General features: G+C 39.9%; 1 protein-coding gene across 3 annotated transcripts in view; it reads right to left on the reverse strand.

Moving 5' to 3' along the window:
* The window catches only part of ZBBX (zinc finger B-box domain containing), a 144,274-nt gene extending 130,454 nt beyond the window's left edge, over nucleotides 1-13,820 (reverse strand). Inside the window, exon 1 of one of the 3 annotated variants that reach the window (XM_075202080.1) lies at nucleotides 13,727-13,820. The gene's annotated coding sequence lies outside the window, so the exon portion shown is untranslated. Of the gene's footprint in view, nucleotides 1-13,698 lie in introns of all 3 variants that reach the window. The other 2 variants (XM_075202082.1, XM_075202081.1) reach the window with 2 other exon arrangements.
* Between the last annotated feature and the right edge of the window lie 9,504 nt (nucleotides 13,821-23,324).

Below are 23,324 nucleotides of genomic sequence, written 5' to 3' on the forward strand. Positions count from 1 at the left end.
AAAAGTAACCTACGGTAAAAGGTTGCAACCTTCACCTATACAAATGCAATAATACTATATTTAAGTCTGTACCTAGACAAATAATATGTCATTTCATAAAACATCACAACGCAAGTATAGATCTATCAATATATTAAATCCTTGGAGACAAATCAAAGGGGTAAATTTATCAAGCTATGGGTTTGAAAAAGTGGAGATGTTCCCTATAACAACCAATCAGATTCTAGCTGTCATTTTGTAGAATGTACTAAATAATAAATGATAACTAGAACCTGATTGGTTGCTATAGGCAACATCTACACTTTTTCAAACCCACAGCTTGATAAATTTACCCCAAAGTATTAATATAGGCAGAGCAGTTCCAAAATGAAGATGTGAGGCATATCCCAATCTAGCCAGTCCAGAATGGTTGCAAATGGAACTAATAAGTGTTGAAATCAAATCTTACCATGTGCCAGTATGAATGGTGGACTCCTCTGGCATGGTGGATGTACCTCTTATACGCAACATGAATATTATTATTACCATTTATTTATATAGCGCCACTAATTCCGCAGCGCTGTACAGAGAACTCACTCACATCAGTCCCTGCCCCATTAGGGCTTACAGTCTAAATTCACACACACACACACACACACACACACACACAGAAAGACAGACAGACAGACAGACTAGAGTCAATTTTGATAGCAGCCAATTAACCTACTAGTATGTTTTTTTTGGAGTGTGGGAGGAAACCAGAGCACTCGGAGGAAACCCACGCAAACACAGGGAGAACATACAAACTCCACACAGATAAGGCCATGGTCGGGAATTGAACTCATGAGGTTACAAGGTTAGAATACATATTTCATAAAGTCTGACTACTGAGGAACAGCCTTCACTTAGAGACATATTTAAGTGTATTTGTGTGAGTTTAGTTCATTTATGTAAGCGATCCAGATGTCTATACAAGGGATAGAATGCTTTTATGTTTTCAAGAATCATATGGGGACACTGCTTAAAACTTGTGAGAGATGTACACAGAACAGCAATTAAGTGATAACAAATACATTGCAATGAACATCTACAATTAATAAACAATTTTTATGATCCCACAACTAATGATTAAAAAAAGAAGATGCTAGGTCATACAGTATAAAGAAAAATAACCTTGTGTATTAGTTGTTTTGACAGTACCAATACCAACAAAAAATGCAGCACATCATTTTAGAATTAGGTTCAATTCATTAACGTCAGCTAAGCAGAGATTGTTTGGCATTAGTCACTGATTGAAGTATGAAGAGACACGACAAAATCATTAAAAACTGAATGCTTCTTATTGTCTTATGTTACAAGACATATTTCTTAGCAGTCAACATAAAATACTAGTAAATCATTTATGCATAGGACTAGCACAGCTGCTGTGTCCTCACTTGAAAGGTGATCTGAAAATAGTTGGTATCATACTGTATAATAAGCCCCCCGAGTGCAGTGACAGTCGTCTCGTAATTTCATATGTGGTTCCACACAATACTCAGAGGACACCCTGCGAACCCGCATTCTCCCAGTTATCTGCATTATAATTTATAAGTAGTCTACACAACATTGGCGTTGATTTCCAAACACAAAATAAAGGAAAATTCATAGGTTACATGAAATACACAAGACAGTTCTACTTATCAATTCTACTGAGAGCAACAAACCTGTTAAATACAAACACTAAAACGTATATGTGTACTCCATATGTATGCTATAATATTCACTTTACCTTCAGTAATACTCCTTTATTTATATTACAAGCATTTACCTTGATTACAAGAATGACCCTTGTTGAAAAATAATAGCCAGGTAAAGATTGCAGGTGAGTAATGCTGGTGAATGTTATCTACAGGGTTAGAGCACAAGTAGAAGGGTGACTGTCATTACACCGCTGAGCCCTCATTGCTGAGGAAAGATGGACCTGTCACTCAGCATCCTGCATTCCAGGAGTCTCTGGGTTTCAAATACCAACATTTGTGAAGAGAGTTATAACATCCAATTCTACCGGTTTTTTGCAGGATTTTCCTGTTGCAGACGACTCATGTGAGTTTGTAGGGCTGAATTTAGCTAATTCAATGTACCTATTGTGTGATTTTTATTTAAGCAATATACTGTATAATTACACAACACTCTTTGATGTACAACATTGTTTACAGAGAACAGAAAACACACACTGCTAAGGAACGCCTTCTTCAAATGTTATTAATCGGATAGATACTAGATTCTGGAAACTATAGGTATCATGAGCTGTGATCACCAATGATATTATATCTGTACATTACCTCAGGGGCGCACAGAGGATTTGTCGGGGGGGGTTTCCTCCGCCCCCGGAAAAAAAAAAATTCTAGAGACCTGCCGCGCATGCGCAGCAGCGCCGTTTCGGCTGCACTGTAGTATACAGCAGCCGCGGCGCTGTCAAAGAAGCATCCGCGGCGGTGCTGTATACAATACAGCACCGCCGCGGACGCTTCTTAGACAGCGCCGCGGCTGCTGTATACTACAGTGCCGACATGTAGGGCACTTTTTAGCGGAGGGGGGGTGGTTTCTGGAGACCCAGAAACCCCCTCTGCGTGCGCCACTGTACCTCTAAAACAACAAGACATGGCACGTTTTGTTTGGTAACAGTTACATGCTAAAAACTATACCAATATGTTCACTAAAGCTGGGTACACACTACAGGGTTATTGTCCAATAATCGTCTCAACCAGCCGACATACGACCGCTCGTTCGAAAGTCGGGTCAGTGTGTGTAGTGACACGATGGTCGAAAGTTTGCCCAAATGGACGATTGTCGCCTCATTTGGCTGGTCGTACCATTCAATCTTTTCCGATCAATCACCTAACGATCATGTAGTGTGTATGCACTCATGCTGACGATCTCCATAGAGTTTACAGAGTCTGGCTCTTTTCAGCCGATGCTAGCGATGAATGTCACAGTGAATAAATGTAGAGAGTGCTGTAGAAGGAATAATTAATTTGTTCGTTCTGAGACAGAATATTTCGTTTCAGAGTCACAGAAGCTAACGAAATTCGTTAGGACATGTGGATAGCTATAACAAGGTGGTTTTAATCAGTGTGACAATGTGACAGTAGTGAATAAATTAATATTGTGCTGTCATTCTCCGGACTAAAGGACCAGATTAAGGACCAGATGAAGAGCACAGATCTGAAGGTAAATCGTGTCAGTGTGTATGCATGAATCATCAGACTGATCAGACCTTCAGTCGTAGGTATAATCGTTTGAGATAGCACGGCGGTCTGAACAATTTTTCAGTGTGTTAACAGGGCCGGTGATAGGGTCCTTGGCGCCCCAGGCACACTTTCTAAATCTAACTTGCCTCCATAAAGCTGCTCCTCTCTGCTCCGTCTCCTCCCCTCCACTCACTGACGCTGTCGGGCCGTGATGATGATGTCACGCCCGACAGTCAGTGAGTGGAGGGGAGGAGACGGAGTGCCCCATCAGCTGTTGGAGGGGGGGGCACAGTTTTAAAGTGATTTTAATTCTGTGGCGCCCACCAGAGCCCGGCGCCCTAGGCAACTGCCTAACCTTGCCTAATGGGAGCACCAGGCCTGAGTGTGTACCCAGCTACACTATCCAAAGAAAGAAAATTGGAAAGTAAATGTTACTTATGGAACACCTTCCTATTTTCTGTGAGCAAAATTCGACAATATAAAGAAAAGTGGTTATATGAAAACCCGAAACCTTATTACAAATGGAATGTTTATTTAGATTTTCATTAAAAAAAAGTTAGAAGCCAATTCCATATCTACATACCTATCAACATTTGGGTAGGCGGCATCAGGGCAGGGGGCATGGTAATGGAATGATCGGGGCGTGGTCATGTCACACTGGGGGCGTGGCCACACCCGGTGCATGTCTACTACTTTTGAACCATTAGCCTGCCTCGTTCTTCTCTCACCTCTCCTCCAAACACCTTTATTGCCATGTGAATGTCCCATGCAGGGTAGCAGTGAACTGTGAATATCTCCCAACTTTCCCCCCGCGGGAAAAAGCCCTTGAATCGGTCAAATCAGGAGGGATGTATCTATGCTGAACATTTTCTGACTTTCTTAAACTAGCATGTAGAGTCCCTAGGCACTGAATTTCTGTTAAAAACCTTGAACTTTTTCCATGATGAAGTATTAACTACCAACTGCTAACGCTTGTGGCCACTGCAGGCGACGTTGGACTTGATGCAAGGCAACTGCTTGTCAGAAAGTGTGTGTCAAAGTGTGTCTATACAGGTCCTTGTTGTTTTGTACTATGAGCATTAAAGAGTGTTTAACAAGTTTTAGGAATGCACCAGATTTAACATTGATGTGTATGGGAACATCAATCCTCTGTATACTTCAAAGGAGTAGCAAGAATCTTTAAACTGTGAGAAACAATGCATTTTGTAATCTGTTGTTAAAAATAGATTTGAAATGCCAATGTATTTGTTGCTAAAGGAAGTATACATATTATATGAATGTCAACTATAATCAGCTTTTGAAGATCTTGGCACCAATCCACTCCCTGAAGGTCACTGGTCTTGAGGAGTTGCTTAAAAGTCAGAAATTGTATCAAGATGACTTTATGTTTTAAAATCATATATTGAAAATGAACAAAGGATTTATGTCTAAGTAAGCACAAAGTCAAATTGAGTTAGCTTATCTCAAATCGCTTTGATTGTTCCGAGATATGGCAGATCATTTGTCTTCTAGGTTTAACCGCTTTAATTAGACGTATATGTGAGGACATTTCAGGGTTATGCCCCCATCTTTCTAAATACAATGATTGAAAATAACTACAACTTGCAGCACAATCAATTAAATCAAAGTTATAGTTAGGGTTTGTTCACACATATGCACTGGGAAATAGATAAAAACACATGAAAACTAATGCTTGCCTTATATGTGTTTTAGTGACATATTTTTAATGTGTCTTCCATGCACTGTCCATGCATTGTGCTTTCACCAATCCAGCAATAATACTGGTAGCGCACCTTAATGCATGAGAAATAGGTGGCTACCCATACTCAAATTGTAAACCCAAAGTTACAAACTTAGGGCCTGATTCATTAAGGATCTTAACTTTAGAAATTTCTTACCTCAGTCTCCTGGACAAAACCATGTTACAATGCAAGGGGTACAAATTAGTATTCTGTTCTGCACATAAGTTAAATACTGCCTGTTTTTCATGTAGCACACAAATGCTTGATAGCTTATTTGTACACTGAAATTTAAAGTTGATATTTGTGTGCTACATGAAAAAACAGTCAGTATTTAACTTATGTGCAAAACAGAATACTAATTTGCACCCCTTGCATTGTAACATGGTTTTGTCCAGGAGACTGAGATAAGAAATTTCTTAAGTTAAGATCCTTAATGAATCAGGCCCTTAGAATGCAATGCTGGGGACAACACCATTGACTTTGTTGACTTATTTTTATTTTGCTTTTCGTTTGTTTATTCATGTGTGAGAAATGCAGAAATGCAGACGGGGAAAAGTGACGTAGAAACTTGGAAACGAAAATATGTCCCCTTATCATTTTTTATTATTCCATTTACTCTTAATGAAAACCACCCATCTTACACTATCCAAATCACTGTGAAAAAAAGAGATCAATTTAGTATAATAGCTGAATGCTAAATTCAATTTACGAAATTCCACATGGTTTACTACTATTCTGGGTAAAGATGGTAGCAGCTGCGTATGCCAATGGTAACACTTGCATTATGTCCATTTAGTATACAAAATGTGTCCACGGGGCTTTAGATAAGTAGCAACAGGCAGCTCTGGGACTGTTTATGGTCCTCAGAGTAGTCATAGGCTGCATCAAAACCAGAGTGATTTCTTCTGTTCGAATCTGTCCTCATTGATTGTAAAATCACAGAGTAAGTTCTCTGCAGTCACATTCAGCAGGTTTATCTGTGATTGGATGGTGAAATCTTCACAACGCTCGACTAGCCCGAGGTGAATTAACCTACTCTGGGCTCCATGAACACTTAGGTCTTTTAGAGTGGGAAGTAAAGTGACTTCGATGTACATGAAACGCTGCATCTGCACACTTGTATTTTTATATCTATACTTGAGCTGCAGATATTATAAGATAACTAAAATAGATTGTATGGATGTGTTTGAAAGATACAGGGGGCTGGAACCTCTAAAGCGGGGGGAGGGGCTGGAACCTCTAAATCGGAGTGGGGGCTGGAACCTCTAAATCGGAGGGCGGGGCTGGAACCTCTAAATCGAAGGGCGGGGCTGGAACCTCTAAAGCGGAGGGGGGGCTGGAACCTCTAAAGCGGAGGGGGGGCTGGAACCTCTAAAGCGGAGGAGGGGCTGGAACCTCTAAAGCAGAGGAGGGGCTGGAACCTCTAAAGCGGAGGAGGGGCTGGAACCGCTAAAGCGGAGGAGGGGCTGGAACCTCTAAAGCGGAGGAGGGGCTGAAACCTCTAAAGCAGAGTGGGTTCATTTCTGGAACTGCATTCTTTGGACAGATGAAATTAAGATCAAGCTGTTCCAGAATGATGGGAAGAAAAAAGTATGGAGAAGGCTTGGAATGGCTCATGATCCGAAGCGTACCACATCATCTGTAAAACACAGTGGAGGTAGTGTTATGGCATGGGCATGCATGGCTTCCACTAGCACTGGGTCACTAGTGTTTATTGACGATGTGACAGAAGACAGTAGCAGTCAAATGAATTTTGAAGTGTATAGGGATATACTGTCTTCTCAGATTCAGCCAAATTCAGCAAAGTTAATTGGATGGCGCTTCACAGTACAGATGGACAATGACCCAAAACATACTGCGAAAGCAGCCCAGGAGTTTTTTAAGTCAAAGAAGTGGAATATTCTGCAATGGCAGAGTCAATCCCCAGGGGGTAAATGTATCATAGTGCGGGTTGTACAAGTCGCCGGAAATCGGCGAGATGACCGCTTAAATTTAAAGCGGCGCTGCCTTTTAAAGGGAAACTTCCCTTACAAGCGGTCATCTCGCCGATTTCCGGCGACTTGTACAACCCGCACTCTGAACTTCCCTTTACAAGACAACGCCGCTTTAAATTTAAGCTGTCATCTCGCCAATTTCCGGCGACTTGTACAACCTGCACTATGATACATTTACCCCCAGATCTCTACCCGATCGAGGAAGAAACAAAAGACAGAAAGGCCCACAAACAAACAACAACTGAAGACAACTGCAGTAAAGGCCTGGCAAAGCATAACAAAGGAGAAAGCCCAGCAGTTGGTGATGTCCATGGGTTCCAGGCTTCAGGCAGTCATTGCCTGCAAAGGATTCGCGACAAAGTATTATAAATTAACATTTTATTTGTGATTATGTAAATTTATCCAATTACATTTAAGCCCCTGAAAATAGTGGACTGTGTATTAAAATGGTTGCAATTTCAAAACGTTTCATACAATATTTTTGTTCAAACCCTTGAATTAAACCTGAAAGTCATTGTTTAATTTCAAATTTACTGTGTTGCGTACAGAGCAAAAATTATGTAAATTGTGTCACTGTCCAAAAATATTTTCAGACCTAGCTGTATATCTATATAGTGTAGAGGTTTAAAACACCAAGACAAAAAAAACCACACACATTTCTTTTACTTTCTTTTTTCACATCCAGCTCATAGTATTAACAGATAGTAGAGGCCTATTTAAAGAACAAAGATATTGGAACAACGAAGCAATACTATTCTCAGTACAATAAATTACAGAATATACAATATTAAAACAATAGTATCTGAAAGCAAAAGTAATAATATGTCCTGGATGCTGGAGTCAGCATCAGACTGGGAATCGTTACCTGTGAGACCAATAGCATAACAAGATTCAGTCCACCTACCCTGCATTTTTATTGAATTTCAGAAGGTAGTTCTTACTAGTATACATGTTTTTCGTGCCCCTCATTCACTAGCAAGACCCATTCTGCAGGATTGGGAGGATTGGGTGCCATCCTCTTGCTATACAGACCTTGGCTAGCATTAAAACATTGACTACATATTGCCTAGTTGACCACATAAAACAGACATAGGCCAAAAATGCAAGTGCCAGGGGTCAAAATTAATATATTGACACCAGTGTTAACGACACACTTTCTAACTCTACGCCAAAAATGTTGTATTTTGGGGCAATCCCAGAGAAGATGGCAGAATGTACCAGCACCAACACACCAATTAGGGCAGAAAGAACTCTGCGATCCCCCAAACTTAACTAGCCTTGTGCGAGTCAGAGACGCCCTGTGTAAAATATACAATTGAATTTGTTGGTATTTAATGCAAAAAGTAGTTTTTTTTATGACTACTAGTAATGATCTCCCAATCCTTATCCTTAGAGGACCCAAATCCGCCTCCCATTTGATCCTGAGACTCGATAAAGCATTATTATTAACGTCTTATTGCAGGGAGACAGTTTTCTTCACCCTGATGATTTTGGAATACCAATCTTAAATCTTCAAATTATTTCAGAGTACTACCTGAGCATATCTGTCCCACTGATTTGACACCATGTTGAATCCAACAAGCTCCGTCTACTAATGAAGACAGTTTTTTTTCATCACGTCCCAAGGAAGTGTCATGGTCAACACCCTCACCTCCGAGAATTTTATGTACGAAGCTCCATATTCTGGGGGTCACATATTTATCTGTTGGGAGTTGCTTTAAGTTTAAGTTGTGTTTTTGTTCTCCTAACAAGTTATACGTTTTCAGAAGATCAAACAATAATCGACAGTTTGGCCCAATATGGCATTAGTGTGTGTCCATGCAACGATGAACGATTATCGTTCCAAAACTCATTGTATCATTTCAATTGATTTTTAAACCGTACTAAAAATGTCGTTCAACGATGGAACAATATTGTTCCAATCCTGCAGTGTGTATGCACTCCTGACCGGTAGTGTCCATAGATCTCTATGGAGTGTGCAGAGTCACAATCTTTTCAGCCGATGGTTATGAGAGATAAAGAGCACAGATCAGGTAAAACTTGTAAAGCGCATATAAGGGGTACACATGTATCGGCAGGCTGATCGGGACTTGTTTTTTTTTTTGTTTTTAATTGTTGGTAAAATCATTAAGGATTTCACATTGGGAGATATTTTGCATAGTGTGTATCCAGCCTAAGCTATATTTAGCAAATTTGGGTAACTCGTTTCATAAAATGTGGTAGAACTACATTCTTAAGCTTTGACAAAAAAAAAAAAAAAAATGTTAGTTAAGGTCAGTTTCAGGGTTTCCTTGGTAAATGGACCCCAAAGACTCCCTATTTAATACTGTAGTTATTCTGTTTCCTGGTAACTTCTTAATGACAACAGCACCAGGAGCATGAATATTCATTACACACCTGTATTGTGTATCTTGTGTATTGTCTGCTGGCTGTTAGTATGTTACAGCCTGTTAATCTCCATTCAGTTGAGATGACATGATCTCAGAGTAGAATGGGAGAATAGGCTGTTCATAAATGCTTTTCCAACTCTAATCAACAGAACAAGACCACTAGATCTATAAAAATAATAATCCTCAGTGATTACTTCAACAAATCATTACAGTTAAAAAAACAAAACTGTCAACTATTATTTCAGGTGACTATATACTCCTTGCCAGACTGACCCTACTCCTACAAAGCCTTATCACATCACTGAATTCATCATCATCTATTTATTTATATAGTGCAACTAATTCCGCAGCGCTGTACAGACAACTCATTCGCATCAGACCTAGAGATACTAAGGGCAATTTAATAGCAGCCAGTTGACCTACCTGTATGTTTTTGGAGTGTGGGAGGAAACCAGAGCACCCAGAGGAAACCCACGCAAACACGTGGAGAACATACAAACTCCTCACAGATAAGGTCATGGTCGGGAATCAAACTCATGACCCCAGTGCTGTGAGGCAGAAGTGCTAACCACTAAGCCACCGTGAATTCCAGTAAATACAGATCCGTTACCCCAAAGTATGCCAAATGATTTCATACACTAAGCAATCTTTATCTAATTTACACTTGGAAGAGATTAGCAAATTGTTCCACAATACCCTAAATCTCTAAATACTTTCATTATAAGTTATCTAGAACTATGTCATTCTCTATTCGCTAATATCACCAAAACTTCCACTGCAAATATTGTTTTTATAACACATAATTCCTATAGCTTTACTTAACTAGAATAGCCTTAAAATGCATTTTTATTTACAATGTATGTTATTCCTAGTACTGTATCACGATGATAAAGAGACCTAAGGCTAAATGTATCAACCAGCGGTTTTGTAAAGTCACCAATTTTCAGCAATTTTGCCAGTGGGATTTAAAACGATATCATTAAAGGCAAAGCCCAACGTGTTGAGTCGGAAAATATATATTTACCAATTTCATAAGCTGGATTTTGCCTCTAACAAAATTGCTGTTTAAAATCCCACCAGCAAATTAGCCAAAATAATTGTGAGTTTACAAAACCGCAGGTTGATAGATACATTTCCTCTTACAGTGGTTAAATTCACTCCGCAATCAATGAGGAGAGGTACATTTTTGCAATCTTTCCGAAAACAGCAGATCTATGTTCATATTTGTATTTGTCACAATGAATAGAGTTGGTGCTTTTACATTTACATTAATCATAAATATATTTTTCTTTTACTGGAAGACAGTACCACGTTTTTGAGAATTTATGCTTCTAGGTCTCATCTAAAGGATGGAGCTCATCAAAGTACTGTTCCAGAGCTATGACAATATAAGCTGACAAATCAATGCAAATATCCCATTACTTTCATCTGGTAAAGTCAGGTGCAAGAGTGGATTAATTTTATCCGTGCGACCAAAGGAGAATAACATTTTAATGAATCCTCCTCAGAGATTGCAGAGCAATCACAGCAAAATACAGCTTAAGCCCCATGCATAACTTCAGGCCCAGTTTTACTGGAAGGTTTATTGCACTAAAATTTATGTTAGCCACCAAGGAACAGTTAAAATTGCTAGCAGACATATTGTTACTGGAGAAAGGCCAGCTCAGCTCACCTTTTTAGAACAAATAAAACACTATTATCTTAATTAAGCTATATTTGTCATTAAATCACAAACGTTACAAAGGAAATATTAAGTATTTTGCAGTACGTTATCAACTTCAGCTGCTACACATCCTGCATATTCAAGAAGTCTGTATATTGCAGAAAGCTACAAGCTTTACTGCTTTGTTACAAAACAATACAACCATTCTTGCCAGGTTGCTGATATCAGTGCATTGTCTTGTAACAGACCAGTACAGCTTGTAGCTCTAAGACTTTTTCTCCAAGTTACTTTGGTTGCCACTAGACTCCCTGCCTAAGAACATAATTTTAAACTGGATCTGGCCAACATGCAGTCAATGTTATGCACACTACACACAAAAGACAACTTCACTTCCTAATCCAATTATCAACTTGATTTTTAATACAAATAATACAAATAAAACATAATACATAATAAACATAGCCCATGATATATGCTATGATTTTGTACTACACAACTGGAGCCAATTCATGACTCTCCGAACGCAGGGCGGCATGGGGCTAAACTACAACTCATTGAGATATATTGCTATCAATAAAGCTGTCTTTCAGTTTCCCTGCACACTTAAGAGTGGCCAGCTGGCTCACATGTGCACATGCCTGCAGAAACTAGCCTGGCATAGCAGTAAATTTAACCCATACTGCTCCAGGCCAGTATTGCTGGAGCAGCTGACTATCTTTTCGTTGACCCTGCCGTAACTTTTGACTAAATTGCAGCAATAAGTGATATTTTATTGCAGCAATAAACAGAGATAACAAATCAGCACGTTTTTGTTACAGAAAGCTGCATGTCACTAAATATGCCACTGAACACTGTTTTACTGACCCAAAAATACAGCATATTTAAATGGTAGTAGTGTGATACCACAGTAAAGTGGGCTGCATGGCGGCTCAGTGGTTAGCACTTCTGCCTCACACAACTGGGGTCATGAGTTCCCACCAGGGCCTTATCTGTGTTGAGTTTGTATGTCCTCCCTGTGTTTGCATGGGGGTGCTTTGGTTTCCTCCTACACTCCAAAAACAAACAAGTAGGTTAAATGGCTGCTTACAAAATTAACCCTAGTGCGTCTGTATGTGTGCTAGGGAATTTAGACTGTAAGCTCCAATGGGGCAGGGACTGAAGTGAATGACAAATATTCTATGTACAGCGCTGCGGAATTGGTGGTATTATATAAACAGATGATGATGATGATGATAATGATGAAACCTTGCAAACAGGATGAAGAAAGGTTCCGCTATTATTATCATCATCACGTACATCGCATTCATATATATATGTTTTTAAAGTAGGTTGAAAAAACTTTTGTTAGAAAATAAGGCATATAAATGTTTCATAGGAGAGCAATTTCCAAAAAGGGTCATACAAATATGAGTAGAAAAACCTTGGTTCAGTTTATATTTACCAAACAAAATATATGTGTATGCAATACTTTTGTTATCCTGTAAAGTCAGTTTGTAGAATAAATATTTGATCAATAACCCTGGGGATAAGTTTGCAGTAGATTTTTTTCTGACTATGGTGTTCATAATGTGCACAGCTAGGATCTAGGATCAACTAGCCATTTCCATTGAACATAATATATTTTTATAAACCCCAGCACAAATGCAATAAATTTATGTTTGGCACAAATCGAGTTAAATTAACAAATATAGGGGTCTATGTATTAATATCATGCGGTGCATATTTAAGCACCGCTGAAGTCTATCATGCCGGGGCTACTCTGGGAACCCAGGTGAAGTCCCCCCTCTAGTGAAAACTGTTTTTCCTATTCAGCGGCACTATAACGCTGTCGGTGAATGGAGGAAGTGCTATGCAGGTGAGGAAGAGGCTTCAGCTGGATCGAACAGAAAATGACAGGTAACGCTATACTAAGATGGCATTACCTTTCAACGAAATGCAAAGCTTTTCAAATCATGATGCATTGCAGAACTTCCCAGTCCCCATATTAATCTATGGGAACTGCGTTACGAAACATTCATACATTTTGCGATTGACATTTTACATCAAAAACTGCTGTTTTCTTCATTTTAATGGCTAGTCGCACTTTAATACATAGACCCCATAAAGTGTAAGCTTGCGATAAGCCCTCCTCTCTCTCTGTCTGTAATACCCAGAGTCGTAACTATGGCTGTGCAATAGGGGCAACCGCCAAAGGCGCAACGCTGAAGGGGGCGCAGTTTATGAATATTTTAGGTTCATTTAATTAAAATTGAAGGCAAGCTGGGTGGCATTTTTGCTTCTCGCCCCAGGCGCTCAAATTTTAATTTACGGCTCTGGTAATACCCAGTCTCGTTTTATGTGTTGTAAAGCGTTCTGGAATATGTCCACACAAAGCTTATATCAATTATACACTTATTTGGTGTTTTGTACTAACAAGGAGAGGTAGGCAACATGTGGAAATTCAGAGTTTAGCTGCCAGGTCATGCTGGGACTTGTAGTTCCACACCTACAGGGCCACGGGTTGGCTAGGCTTGCTTTATTGCTTTACTATTCATACATTAGTCTAAATGTGCTTCAAAAAGTTTGCACTAGTCCTTCCCACGTTTACTCTCAAACATTGTCAATGAGACCACAGAGTTTTAATTGTAAAATGACCACCTAAGATAAAAGAAAGAATTCCTTCGTAGAGCACATTACTATACATACACTCTTACTCACGCTCACCAGCTCCCTCCCGGACACTCGCCGCGGCTCTGGCTGTCCCAGTGTACGGCCAGTGGTGGAGATCAGGAGAAACAGCGCAGGCCACAGAGTAAGCTTGTGTTACTCGTTCCTAGGCAACCATCCCTAGCAACATCACATCTCTGTAACCCCGCCCCAGGATCTGTCTCAGTCTAAGGTTCTGATTGGCTAACTCTTAGCGGTAGAGCCCATCATCCTCCTTGTCCTGTGTGGATCACAGCGCATGTGTTTACATCCGTGCTGCAGAGAAGTCGCCCATGTGTCTTCTCTGATCACTCGCCTCCTGTCCTATGTACCTCAAGCAGAGGCTTGACAGACTCTCTGTGGCTTGTGGAAGCTACATATGCCATGTAGTTGGAAGGGATGAATTGTGTTTATTTTATTTCCAGTGTACTTACACAATTTAAATGTATATAAAAAGATCAGCATCACCCTCACACTATGTACATTCAGTTTTCTGTGGCCAGAGGAATGTAGGATTCAGAAGCAAATGTTGTCTCTTTATATCTACAGAGGTAGAATGGGGGGGATAGGGGGGGGGGGGAGGGGGAGAGAAGCAGACAAGCATAATCCAAGGGGGGGGGGGGGGAGAGAAGCAGACAAGCATACTCCAAGTGCTGTAAGGATGTTTTCAAGTAAATTAGACATTGTAGACTCATGCGCAGATACGCCTATCACAGGAGTATCTCTTGCTGATGCTAGATGGTTGGTGCAAGCATAAGTAAGCTCTATCTACCTGCTTCTGACTGACAGATTGTGCATTGACCTCACCAGTTAATAACACTTAATTTTTTAGTGGTGTGGCTAAATTGTATAAAGTTGTATCGATCTCTTCCAATCACTTAATTTAATTTATTTTTGGTCTACTGCAGAAAAGAAGATTGCCATTTAATTTTTAAATGGGTAAACTCGTACCTAGCAACATTTAGAGTCCCGAAAGCGAGACAAAATAAGCCACACCCCCATTCAGGCAAATCTCCGCCCACTAACGAGAAATGTAAAAATGCCAACCACTTTCCTATTAAGCCCCACCCTTTTTGTGGCACGCAAATTGGAATGTCCCTCCAAAATCGGGATCATTGAGATGTATGTTATAATGGTGCACTAATATAATAAATTCTCTCTCCTATAGAGCTGGATCATACATCTTCCCCCTGTGCCCCCTTCTCCAGCTGTTTGCAGCAAGAAATATAAAAAGTTTAGCCAGACTGTGCACTATTTTTAGATTTATCGTCTATTTATGGTTTTATTGCCCACTGATCTATCCACCAATTCCTTCCCCCTGTGTTGTACCCCTGATTCTCCTGGCTGCCCCCTACCCCCCATTTTCCCCATGTAGTAGTCTCCTCCTTACTCAGCACAGCTGGGATCAGTCCCTGACTAACGATAGGGACACGAACTTACCTGTGCATGTCCGACTTGGTTAGATACAATCGGGGTACACAGCAATCCCTCTTCTCTGTAATGGGCGAATACCCCAATCTCAGCCAGCAAGCGCCGGACTACTGCAAGCACCAGCCTATGACAGCGAATCCTACCAGTGCTCCCACTCTGCAGTTTCCTGAAGTTCACTTGTTAGCCCACCTCTGATTGGCCGCCCCAACCCCCCTCTCTGTTGGCTATTGTACTTTCACTACTGATTGGTTCTAATCTTTACAATCCAGTTTATAGTCTGATAACAATCAATTATATTGATTTATTGATCTAACTGATGCTTCTGATACTTCCAATCCACTGCTGCACTGACTGTAAAATAAATGAGGCTCCATGACATTAATTCAAAACTACAATTATAAAAGTGCAGTATGCTATACCAATAATGCAACTTACAGATACTTTACTGTCCATAGCACTCACTGAAAAAAAACAACAAAAAAAACCCCTCTCCTCACTTAATCAGGACAAACTGTAAGTCGAGCGGGACAGTCCATTGAAAACGGGACAGTTGGGAGGTACAGTAAACCGATTATTTAAATTCACTTAATTTTTTAATGTTTAATTTCATTTTATTTGTGTTTAATTACATTTTATATGGAGATGTGACTTTAATTGTCAAAACACTTATTTTTTTAGTGTAGATGACATTTTCTACACTCAAATTGGGTAATGCAACTTTAGCATTTACTGCTAACACCATACTTGTCCACTTTCTTCAGCTCCCTTCCGGGAGCCAGCCAGTGGAGGGGGGCGGGATGGCCAAAATCTCGTCATTTTGACCCCGCCCCCTGTGACGTCATGACGCAAACGTGTCATTTGACAGCGGGGGCGGGGCCAAACGCTGCGATTCCCCGGGAATCGCGGCGTTTGGGATCTAATTCTGCCCACTTCACTAGGAAGTGGGGCACTTCCTAGTGAAGTGGGCAGAATTCGGGAGATTGCCACATTTGCCCGGGAGTCCAGGAGACTCTCGCAAAATTCGGGAGTCTCCCGGACATTCCGGGAGAGTTGGCAAGTATGGCTAACACTGTCAAGTTACATCTCTGCTATCATGGGGCATAAGCACACATATTTGCTACCCTGACCAGGGGCGCCCCTCCACGAAGATCGTGGGCTAAACAGTGCCCCTACATCCGAATAGAGCTGCTGCTCATGCGCAGCAGATCTCTCTATTTTTTTTTGTTCGGGGGGAAACCCCCCTTAAAAATCCTGCGTGCGCCCCTGCTGACATACTCCTGGTGCAAATGTTATTGTTTGTTAGCTGGATGCATCCTTACGATTAGACAGAGACCTCCCAGACTACCAGGGGATCAGGCAATTGTCCCAGAAAAGTACTTACTTGTCTGCAACATCAGTGGAGACATGCAATGATTACATAAATTGTATCAAGTACCCTCCACCTGAGTAAACACTGAGCAGGGAGTGGAGTGATAATGAAATTAGCATCAGACACCTTTTCCCACCCACTCGGCTCCTCAAATGTTGTTATCAAGATACGCCCATGGGTTTTATTTTCTTACTTCGCATCTCCCTGAAGCGAGGTATGAAGAGTATGCTGTTACCTCAGACTTATAATAGTCTGCTTTCGACTGCATTGAGCAACATTCTGTAATATCGTAGTGTGTGCAGTGAGTAGTATTGCACTAGGAATTTTGCAACTGCAAGTATGTACAGTGGAAATACTGAGTTTTCGTGATCAATTTGCATGCAATTTATAAACCAGCTGAGGATTGCTCATGAAATTCAAATAATGAGCCTTTTTCTGGCAAATTTTGACATTTACAATGCAAAAAAAGCAACTACAAACTGCTGCTTCGTAGCAGTGACTATGCTTTGTGTGCCAGACAATTGTCAGATACCATTGATTTCATTAGAGCTGCATTTTCCAGTAGTATTTTATCCAGCAGATCACTAGAGGGAAATTGCTGGTGTAATATCCTTCAATAACATTTAATGGATGTCTATAGGAACATATTTGCAGTGATTTTTCAGGTGTAATTATTACTGATGTAATCAGTATAGATAAATTGGCAGAGTGACACTACCCTAAGGGATAAATGTTGGAAGATGTCACACACACCAAGGGGTGCACTTAACAGGCAATGAAGAGCCAGCAAAAGGCTAGATTACCACTTTTTCTTATTTAACAAAGGGTTAACGCTGGAGAAATCTAGAGATATCTCTGGCATTAACCTAATTAATATCACTTACTGCTATCCCTATAGAACTCTATGGGGAGAGCAGCAGTGCGCGAATTATTAAGCTGCGAAAAGCGAAGCGTTTTGCAGCAAAGCAATGCTATCTCAGGATGACATTACTTGTCTTTCTCAACGGGATCCAGCTGAAACCTCCCTGACTTGGATCCCTCACTGGTGAAAGCACTATGCACACACGAATACCACTTTCTCCATTTTGCCGGTGAACGGTAAAAATAATTTGTAGAGGAGGGGGGTCTTCGTCAGGGCTCCCAGAGCAGCCGCTGCATAGTAAATTACAGTGGTATTTAATTATGTAGTGATAGTGACCACTGTGGGGTCATAAATAGACCCCCAAGTCATTATTAATTGCTGCTGACAGTGTATTTCACATTATTTTACAGTATACTTACCAATTTTGGTCACCTTTCATTGGGAAAGTGGGAGAGAGCTGAGAGGGTGGCCTACTCTCCTGGGAGGACTACCCAAAATTCAGGAGACACGAGCAAGTATGCGTTAAAGATATACCATGAAAAAAAAAAGCAGCTACATGTTTCTGTTTATCATCATCATCACCATTTATTTATATAGCGCCACTAATTCCGCAGCGCTGTACAGAGAACTCATTCACATCAGTCCCTGCCCCATTGGAGCTTACAGTCTAAATTCCCTAATATAGACCCACACTCACACAAAGACAGACAGAGAGGGAGACAGACAGACAGCAAGAGAGAGACTAGGGTCAATTTTGATAGCAGCCAATTAACCTACAAGTATGTTTTTGGAGTGTGGGAGGAAACCGGAGCACCCGGAGGAAACCCACGCAAACACAGGGAGAACATACAAACTCCACACAGATAAGGCCATGGTCGGGAATTGAACTCATGACCCCACTGCTGTAAGGCATATCTAGTTCTGTGTGTCAGGTAATTGTCTAAAAACATCCAATTATTACTATACAGATGCATTTAGCTTTGTTCTATGTAGATCAAAACATTAATGTAATTTATGTCCAACTTTTAAAGCTATTTCAATGAGTCCTTAGAGTGCCATCAATTTTTGGAATATGTTAAATATTGACAAATTCCCTATTTTATTTATTTATTTTAGACTTCCTTTTGTAAATAATAAGCACAATATAGCAATATATAGACAACAACAACACACCTATACAAGTTTCTGTCCATGGTTAATGTTATGCAGTTTTTACAAACAGAAATATAGGCCAAAATGTAATCAATTCCTAAGAACTGTTCCTTTCAAGAGTTTTTTTAAGTGGTTGATATGTAATTTACATGCGGTGCTGTCATCTCGTTCTGAGCATACACAATGTTCCAAAAATGTAGTTATTTGGTGCTTTTAGTCTGTGATTCACACATTACAAATGGAGGTTAAACACCACTTGCAGTAGGGATCATTGATTCCTCATTGATATATAGTTTACAGATCATAATGAATGGGTGATGGGGTATACACTGTTTTCTTTCATCCATCGTCTGCCATTTGTTCACTATGAACATTTCTGTGAATATTAGTACCATTCTTCTACATTGAGTTTTACCCTGCAAGTGCTAGAGGTTTTTGGAAAATGTTTTTAAGCCGGGTACACATCCGTGCAATTATCTTGCAGATCACATCATTCACGACCGTTTGGTCAGATATTGCTGAAGTGTGTACGCTCCCACAATTATGTTTTATCGAACCAAAACACAATTCATCTGTTGATTTGGTTTTATGAATATCCTAAGAATCGCAATCAACGATTGAATGATGTCGGGCAAGTGTAGACGTGTGTGCGCATTCACCACCAGCAGCATAGGCAGATATCTGTAGAGTGTGTACAGAGTCACAATCTTTTCATTAGATGGTTATGAGAGATGAAGATCACAGATCTGATAGTAAATTGTGTAGGTGTGTATAGATGAATCAGAATGCTCATCAGGGCTTTCGATCGTTGGTGAATTCATTAAGTGTGTACCCAGCTTTACTAGTAGGGCCAGATCAATTTGTAAGATTTTGACATACATAGGCTTAGGCTAGGTAAGTGTTATCTCAAACGATTGTACCTACGTCTGAAGGTCCGATCAGTCTGGCGATTATGCATACACACTGACACGATTTACCTTCAGATCTGTGCTCTTCATCTGGTCCTCTAGTCTTCAGAGAATGACAGCACAATATTCATTAATTCATTCATTATTGTCACATTGTCACACTGATTAAAACGCCTTGTTATAGCTATCCACATGTCCTAACAATTTCCGTTAGCTTCTGTGACTCTGAAACAAAACATTCTGTCTCAGAACAAACAAATTAATTATACCTTCTACAGCACTCTCTACATTTATTCACCAGAACATTCATCGCTAGCATAGGATGAAAAGAGCCCGACTCTGTAAACTCTATGGGGATCGTGATCATGAGTGCATACACACTACGTGATCGGTCGGTGATTAGTCAGAAAATATTAAACAGTACGACCAACCAAATGAGCCATCAATCGACACTTTGGAACGACTTTCGACCATTGTGTCACTATACACACTAAACCGACCGAACAGTCGTATGCCAGCTAATTTGCCCGATTATTGGACGAAAATGCTCCAGTGTGTACCCAGCCTTAGGCCTCATTTCTGTGAAATCTTTACCTGTGGTATCTATTGTATGTGATTTAGTGCAGGTTTAGGCACATCTAGAGAGTATTGCACATACTTGCCAACTTTGGCAAGGACTGCTGCGGGAGATCAGGGGGGAGGTAGGCGTGTTGGGGGTGGGGCCAGTGGTTTGGGTCATTTGGCCACGTACCCTAAATTTTATGACCAATTATCGCTGGGGGCAGGGCCCTTATATCATTAGGTCCCTTTCTCTGGCAATAAGCAGAATTTTTTATGTGGTGTGCATCCTGATTTTTGAGCTGTGCCTGTGACACCATTGAAGGAGATCCCCTATTGAAGGAAATCCGGATCTAAAGACCCATCTAATATATAAATGCTTAGTGGCGTCTGTGTGTGGAAAAAAAAACCAAGTTGCAGCGCCACCTGCTGGGCAGAGTTATACACTGACCTACTAAATTCTTAGTGTGTGTGGGGAAAAAAAATCAAAAAGGGCTGAAATTTGGTAGGGCTCAAACTCATTTTCGTGAGGTAATTTTACCTCATGAACACACATGTGTAGAGGCGTGCGTTAGTGTGTGTGTGTGTGTGTGTGTGTGTGTGGAAAAAACTATTTTCTCAGAAAGGGCTCATCCAATTGACCTGAAATTTGGTATACTGACATTACTTGACAAAAAAATTAGAATAGTGAAGTCAGTTAACTTCCATCATCCCCCCTTCCCCCCGTGGGAGGGGTAGTAAAGGCTAAATTTACGAGTTGAGGGGTCAAACTCATTTTACCTCATGAACACACATTAAAAAGGGCGCTTGCGTCGGGAAGTAACGATCTTCCCCTGAGGAGGCCTGGGCTAGGCCCAAATGCATGACAAGAACCTTTTTAAGCCCTTAAGTATCTTGATTTGACTAGAATGCATGAGTATCATGCACGGGTTAACTTGTATATTATATATGCAGACCATCGGTCGTCTCTGGTGAGCAGCCACTTTTTACTATTTCAGGACACACAATTGAAACAAGGAAAAATAGACTAATTGTGTTTTTTATATCTACAAACTTTTTATATTTACATGTTTGATTATACTGTATTTTGAATAAATGTATGCTTAAAAAGATAATGCACTATGGGACTTTTTTGTCTCTTTCTCTCTTTTTCCCCATATTATATGAATATTGAATTTTACTGAATAGGAACATCGAAACTGAATATACTCTGTGGATACAACACTTTTGATGAACTATAAAGGACAATGTCTTGAATGGCTTTTTTTATATAAACATTTTTTAGAACAATATACTTTGTTTTACATTGTAGCGCTATTGGATGTGGAAATTTCCATATTTGCTTGTATATTTGCTGAATCAATAAGTGATATTCAGTCCACATTCTGAGCAGACACAATAAGAGCGCTCTACTTCTATCTACATATATAGAGAATTTTTTATCGCCATTTATTGCAATGATAAAAAAAACAAAATCACTCATCTCCACAGATTAACAAAAAATATTGCCAGGACAGCTAAGCGATACCCAGTTGCCTTAATAATACTGGCTGGTAGCGGAAAGGACTTACTTACTGCTTCGCCAGACCAATCTTTGCATGTGTGCACATGGGTGAGATTTGGGCTTTCAGTTCCACTGATTTGAGACTAAGGGGCGTATTCAATTGTTCCTCCGGCCGCCGGAAAAACAAACGCTTTAAAACTATTACCGTTTATACGGTAATTACTCGCTGAATTTCATCTCGCAGCTCCTCGAGCTACGAGATGAAATTCAGCGAGTAAACTACCGTATTAACGTTTTTTGCGCGCAATATTACCGCATAAACGGTAATAGTTTTAACGCACTCGTTTTTCCGGCGGCCGGAGGAACAATTGAATATCCTCCTAAAAGTGGAAAAGATAGATTCAAGTTGTTAAAAAAATGAAAGAAAAAAATCTTTATTTCAAGAATAAAACATTTTTAAAAGTGTTATCGCCATCCTTAGCCAATGATAACATCTTAGGATACGACAATATAATTTGTTAAATAGGTTTCTTCCTGTTTTTTGCGCTTTGACAAACCAGCCTCATTATTATGCTACATGAAAAAAATAACTAACTAAAAAAAAAATGACTAACTAAAAACTAAAAGGGGGGTCAGCAATTGTAAGTAGGGGGTTCATCTGCACAATATCAAAATCATTAGTGTAATACTTATGTATAGGGACAATTTTTACCTTTGGTTCAAAATCTCTCTTTTTTAAATAGATGTGAAAGTAAAGATTACAAAGTTTGTGGTCAGGTAAACCTACAGCACAATGAATGTCCCTAGATCTCTGAGAAAGTATGTCCCACGTATGTATTTAAGTTTAGCATATAATTTGTTCAACTTCAGTGGTTCAGCAGATGTTGTGGTTCCATTTATATATATATATATATATATATATATATACACAGTGCTTTTTTTGTCATAAATCTCACAGATCTGAGTTCCGGCACCTTTTTTCAACGGATTTTCCAATAACTTTTGAACATTTGATCTTTTGTTCACGTGGACTATGCTCAGCGCCCTGTCGAGCGTAGCAGGTCGGTGGCAAAATCATTAAAAAGGTGCATGCGGGCTGCTTGTGTGTCCAGTCGGATGCATGCGTACTTCGTCCGCGCTGGTTGTGATGGCACTGCTCAGCTTGTGATTGGTCGTGTGGTTGCGTGCTGAGAGCTTACTGCGGGCGGTGACCGTTATGTTTCGTTACACAACTGGATGTGTGTGGGTGTGTGTTCCGGCACCTTTTTTTCTTACAAAAAAAAAGCACTGTATATATATACATATATATATATATATATATATATATATATATATATATATATATATATATATATATCTATATATCTATAATATAAATGCTTAGTGGCGTGTGTTAGTCTGTCTGTGTGTGTGTGTGTGTGGAAAAAATAAACCCAAGCTGCAGCGCCACCTGCTGGGCGGAGTTATACACTGACCTACTAAATTCTTAGTGTGTGTGGAAAAAAAATTCAGAAAGGGCTGAAATTTGGTATACTAAGATGTTTTTAGTTTGTTAATTTAATTTGTTAATTGTTAAAAGTGTTTATAAAGATTTAAAAAAAATATATATATATCTCTTGAAGGAGAAGTGACAGTTGGGAGTAGTTGGTGGTTGCCGGGGGTGACAGTGGGGAGTGGTTGGTGGTTGAGGTCTGGGCTATGGCCCAAATGCATGACAAGAACCTTTTTAACACCTTAAGTAGCTTGATTTGACTAGAATGCATAAGTATCATGCACGGGTTAACTTGTATGTATATATATATGTTTGTGTGTGTATATATATATATATATATATATATATATTTCAGAACACAG

Source organism: Mixophyes fleayi, chromosome 3, assembly GCF_038048845.1.
Source record: "Mixophyes fleayi isolate aMixFle1 chromosome 3, aMixFle1.hap1, whole genome shotgun sequence".
Taxonomy (NCBI): Eukaryota; Metazoa; Chordata; class Amphibia; order Anura; family Limnodynastidae; genus Mixophyes; species Mixophyes fleayi.